The 5,720-nt window shown below is 36.9% G+C and overlaps 1 non-coding gene across 1 annotated transcript; it reads left to right on the top strand.

Annotated features, from left to right (window-relative positions):
- The first annotated feature begins 2,063 nt into the window (after nt 1-2,063).
- Nucleotides 2,064-2,185, top strand: LOC127214609 (small nucleolar RNA SNORA26). The gene has a single exon (XR_007833878.1). It is a non-coding gene; the product is annotated as a small nucleolar RNA SNORA26 (small nucleolar RNA).
- Nucleotides 2,186-5,720: the final 3,535 nt, after the last annotated feature.

Here is a 5,720-nt window from a genome sequence, read left to right as displayed (position 1 = left end):
CTTTTCACATAAAATACACAGGCACCTAGCAGTTACCAACACTTGTTTTTGATAAGGTTGGGGGTGAGGAACACGGAGGGATTTTGCAGACTTGGCTGGATTTTCTGTGGTTCAGTGGGCTGTGTGGATGTGTGTTGCATTTTGTAAGGGAACAATTCTCTCCCCTTCAGGATGGTGTTAGCTATGAGTCTTCTATTGGTGCTGTTTGTCAGATTGAGAAAAGTAGTCCTAGTTTGCAGTCTCCTAATGATTAGACGGTCGATTTTCTTACATGTTTTATTACTATCTGTTGAGATCTTCTTTTTCTTCATTTCTTTTACTGTGGATTATGACATTGATTTTTTTAACTGAGCATTACATTCCTTTCTGTGTATATATGGTGTGTGTGTGTGTGTGTGTGTGTGTGTGTGTAAATCCAAAGCCCCAAGAGTCGGTTTTTTTCCTTCTACCACATTGGTGATGGGGGTCAAACACAGGTCCTGAGGATTGGTGGCAAAGTTTTTACCTGCTGAGCTATCTTCCTGGCCCAATAATATTTAAAATTTTTATTTAGATTTATTTATTATATATAGTGTGTTCTGTCTCCTTATATCCCTGCAGGGCAGAAGAGGGCACCTCATTGCAGATGGTTGTGAGCTACCATGTGGATGCGGACCTGAACTCAGAACCTCTTGACAACTAGCTAATGTTTTTAACCATTGTGAGATCTTTCCAGCCCCTGCCCCCACATATTTTTTTTTTACAAAGTCTTTTATGACTATAAATTTTCCTGTTACACACTGAATTAGTTGTTTTGTGTAAGTTTTATGTTGCATTTTATTATTATTATTTTTTTTTAAAAAAACCTTTTATGTACATGCTCTTGCATGTATGTCCATGCGTCACATGTTTGCTGTGCTTAAAGATGCCTTAACGGGTGACATATTTCCCTGGAAATGGAGTCATAGATAGTGGTGAGCCACCAAGTGGACCCTGGGAAACAAACATGGGTCATTTATCTATAAGAATGACAAATGCTCTTAACTGCTGAGCTCTCTCTCCAGCCCTTCCTGTTTTTTTGATAACTAATTTTAACCCGTTGTAATCAGAGAAGATGCTTCTTGACATGGGAATTTTTTAATTGAATTTTTACTATTTTAAACTATGTGTATGTGTGTGTATGAGCTTGTAGCTTCAGCTGCCCAAGGAAGCGGCAAGAGGGCATCAGATCTCACAGAGCTGGAGTCATGGGCAGGCACTTAGGGACTTCTTGACATGGATTGCTGCAAGAGCAGCAAATGTTTTCAGCTGCTGAGCCATTTCTCTGGGCTTGGCCATGTGGTTTGATTATTTAAAGAAACAAAACAAAAAACAAAGAAAACATTGAGGTGTGTTTTAGCTTAATGCCTGGATTTTTTCTGAAGAATCTTCCATGTACATTTGAGAGTGAATGTATTTTCTGCTATTATTGCATAGTATTTTGCTAGTATGATAGTCTAACTTATTTGTTGTGTTTTTACCATGTTCTCTTTTCATGCTGACTCACTGAAAATGAGATCTAAAAATAACTAACTACTGTTGATGAACGGTTTGTTTTATCCTTACTTCAACAGATTTACTTCATTTTATTGTTCTCTTGCATAAAATCCTACATCTTAAAGACTGAGCTAGCCTTTTCCATCACATCTTTGTTTCTAGTAACAGTTTTAGTATTAGTCTTTTTTATCTGCTATCAGAGGAGTCTACTTGTTTATGATCAGTTAGTATTGGGGCCTGGTGATAAAGACTAGAATAACCCACTGAGGGAAGATGGATTCAGGAAGAGGTAAAATATGCAATTAACTGCAGGCCTTACTCTGCGAGGTGTGGAAGAATATTTTAGAGGGTATGTGGAGGGCTTGGATATACATTCATAGTCTCTGGAGTGAGATAATGGAAATATTTGCCGTGCCTGAATATCTATTCTTGTGATCCTAGAAGCAAATCGTTATCATTGCCTTGCAACATGATATCACACTTGTTTGTATGTGGCTCAGGTGAGAAAGAGAGAGAGGACCAGGATAAAATATTTTCAACCCTTTTCTGAGCCCTTGTAAGGTCAGTCCTGTACCTTAAGGATCTAAAACACAAGGTTAAAGGAACTCTCCATGAAACCCAGAGCAGAGGCTGTGCACCTGCACTTTGGATCCTTTCTGGAGTCACAGATGTAAAAAGGAAAATAAAGATACAGGGAATAAAAAAAGAGGATACTATTGCATGTATTTTTTTTTTTTGGTAGAAGTAAAAGGTCCTTGTCATGTACTAGCATAAAACAGGTTTTATAGATAGTAATTATCTAAGGATTTGTTGTTCATTTTGTCAGACCCCAAGGAGAAGACAGCTGAGGAGTTTCTAGATGGTGTATGTTGATGCCTGGAAAGAGTCAAGCCCATCATTTCTAGGGTTGTTTTTGAAAGAGCCATTTTCTTTTTGGGCTCAAACTGCATTAATTTAACTCAAGAGACAGGAAGGAAGGGGTTAAATCCCAACTCTGAAGCTCTGTCATTAGTTTCTTATCACTCTCCCTTCCTCAGAGGACAAGCTGCAGTTCAGTGTTTTTCCTCTGCAGGAAATGTTTTTTCAAACCCAGTGCATATGGATAAATCATGAACTTGAACTCAGGGAAAAGAACCCAACCCAGATCATTGATACTTTTTTTTTTTTTTACTGGATTTTAAAAATCTTTGGTAGATACTGTGTCCCTCACCCATCTCCTAAATAAATACATTGAGATTTATTCTTACATACGAATGGCTGGCCTTAGCTCAGCTGTTTCTAGCCAGCTTTTCTAAATTAAATTATCCCATTTCTCTTTATGTGTTGCCTCTGAGCTCTTTTCCCTTTATTTATTCTATATGCCTTTCTTTCCTTCTTACTCTATGACTGGTGCCCTTGGTGTCCTCCTCCTCTTGTCCCTGGATCTTCTCTAGGTCTCTCCTCCTATTTATACTCTCTGCATGCCAGCCAGCCCTGACTATTTTTTCCTGCCTAGCTATTGGTCTGTTCAGCTATTCATTAGGCCAATCAGGTGTTTTAGACTGGCAAAGTAATGCAGCTTTACAGAGTTAAACAAATGCAACATAAAAGAATGAAACACATATAAAATATTCCACAATGTTCTTTTCTTGATACTATATCCTTATCCTTTAACTCTCCTGGAGTTATGCTCTGTGGAATCTCCCCATAACTTCTGTTTGAAAACTACTGTTTCACCACACTTAGCCCCTCAATAAGAACAATTGTAATTTACTAGAAAACATCTTTGGAGGCATTCTGCTTTGTATTTTATGGTAGCCCATTCAATATGAATAGAGTTGGCCACAGCCACCTGTGCCTGTCTATGTACCAGTACTGTTGAAGAAGCATGCTTATAAGTTTATTTTCTTTGTCTTGAAGGTTGTGGCAGCAGTGCCTGAAGATATGACAACAAGCTTTGATCCTAGTGAGCCATCATTAGAATCGCTGATATGTGTGGTTGCCATTGGACTGGTTACCATTTTTTATTTCTTTGGAGAGGATACCGATCAGTAAGTAACCACTTATAGTAAGTGAATGGTCATTCTAAGTTTTTTGTTTTTGTTTTTTAAGTTTATTTCCTTTTATGTGTATGCTGTTTTGCTTGTATGCATGTGTGTGTGGTACGTGTTCCTGGTCTACAGAAGTGATTAGTGGGCCATTGTTGGATGCCCTGGAGCTGGAATTACTGATGACTGTGAGCTATAATGTTGATGATGGCATTTGAATCTTGGTCCTCTACAAGACTAACAAATGTTCTGAGCCATTTCTCTCTAACCTTCATTTTGTGTTTAGATTGAACATCTAATTGGAGAAACTTGTTATTTCAGGGAAATGAGTTAGGTCTTAGTGTTCTGCATTATGCTAACAGGTGGTTTTTAAAAACTGAACAGAGATTAACAGAAATATTTTTATGTAAGTGTATTTTAAAGGATTTTATTGTAGGGATACTACACACTAGTACTAAAGCCCCAACTTTCTTTCTTTCCCTTTTCTTCTTTAAATTTGGGGTGTCTGTGTTTGTTTCTAACAATATTAAAAAGTTTGCAGGTGTATCTACTTCCCAACTAAGAGTAAAAATCGCTACTTTCATGGCTCTCCTGGATCCTATATTGCTTTTTCCTATGGATCCTATATTGCTTTTTCCTATGCTAACTGTTTTTAAGGAGGGAGTCATAACATAGCCTTTTCTTTCTGAGACTTCTTTTTAGATGTTGGCCTTTGTGCTTCTGACTGACTTCATTTCTAATATCTTCATGGTTTTTTCTTCCTTACCTTCTGCTTACATATATCCCACTGTTTTTTTTTTTTTTTTTTTTTTTTTTTGTCATTTTTTTTTTCTTCCAATTTTCTGTCTCTGTTTTCTAGGTGGCATGAGTGTTCTTGTTTGCATCCCTTGATCACTTTACCCTATCCCCACTGTTCTCAAGGGTGGATGTATCCCTTCCTTATCGAAAGCTGAAGTATGAAGAAGAAAAAGACTAATGAGTTTTTTTAGTCAGTCAAGGTCTAGAGTCCAATGATATTTCATATATTTTTATTTTGATTATTAACCGTAGGAGATTTAATAATGGTGGCTTCTTAAAATACTTTGCTTTAGAGCCAATATATGCATGGGAAACATGGAGTTAAGTGGAATTATACAGTTTTCTTTAGAATAAGACTGTTTCAGAGCCTTTAATATGGTAACACACATGATACCACACAATGGGAGACCTTACTATATAGCATTGTTTTCATTTGAAATAGAAGGCTTTTGGGTAATTTATTTACCATAAGGCCATAAGAAAGTTGGCATCTTAAAGCTGGAAGTAGAAGTCAGATAGATTTGCTTGAAGATATATTTGTTTTAATGTAATTTTGTTAAATTTTTGTTTCAGATTCAAAGCCGACTTTATTTGAGTAAGTAGTCTTTTTTGATTTTAGATCTTGTGATTGTATATAATTTAAAGCGTTTTCACACTTTAGTCATAATAATTTTTTCTTTGCTTGCTCAGTAAGAGAGAATAGACTGGCTGTGGAACTTGCAATGGAAATCAAAAAGAAATGTGATCTAATTGACAAAGTGTGCCTTGCTCAAGAGGAGGTAAGATGTGTTTGAAAATACCATCCATCACAGTGTGGAGCTTAATTGTTCTCCATGGGTTATTGCTTGCCATCAGAGCTTTGTTTCAGACCAGAGCTCTGTTGCTGCTCAACTTCATCACTTAGCCATTCTCTTTGCAGCCACCCTGGTGATGTGTAGTGTTTACCTTCCTGACTAATTAGTCAGAGCACCTTGATTTGCTTATTGCTCATTTAGATATTGTAAAATTGCCTTTTAAGTCTTTTCCACGTTAAAAGATGACTTTATTTTTATTGTGTGTGTCTATTTGTGTAGGCGTGTACCAAGAATAGGACATAGAGGAGTCACTTTCCTCTTTTTATTACGTGGGTCCCTAGGATTGAACTCAGGTTATCAGTCTTGGCAGCAAGCTCCTTAACTACTTACTGAGCCATCACACTTGCCCATTTCCATCCTTTTAAATGCACTCATAATCTTTCTCAGTTTATGCCATATAGATTAGGGCCTTTGCTTTTACTATTTTATGTCATATATAAGAAAGAGTTTTGTCAGATATATGGATTGTAAATCTCTTCTACTCTGTGGCTTACATTTCTGTTTTGTTCAGTGTCTTAGAAGGTAG

This window comes from Phodopus roborovskii, unplaced genomic scaffold (assembly GCF_943737965.1).
Source record: "Phodopus roborovskii unplaced genomic scaffold, PHOROB, whole genome shotgun sequence".
In the NCBI taxonomy this organism is placed as follows: Eukaryota; Metazoa; Chordata; class Mammalia; order Rodentia; family Cricetidae; genus Phodopus; species Phodopus roborovskii.
This window is presented reverse-complemented; position numbering and strand designations above follow the sequence as displayed.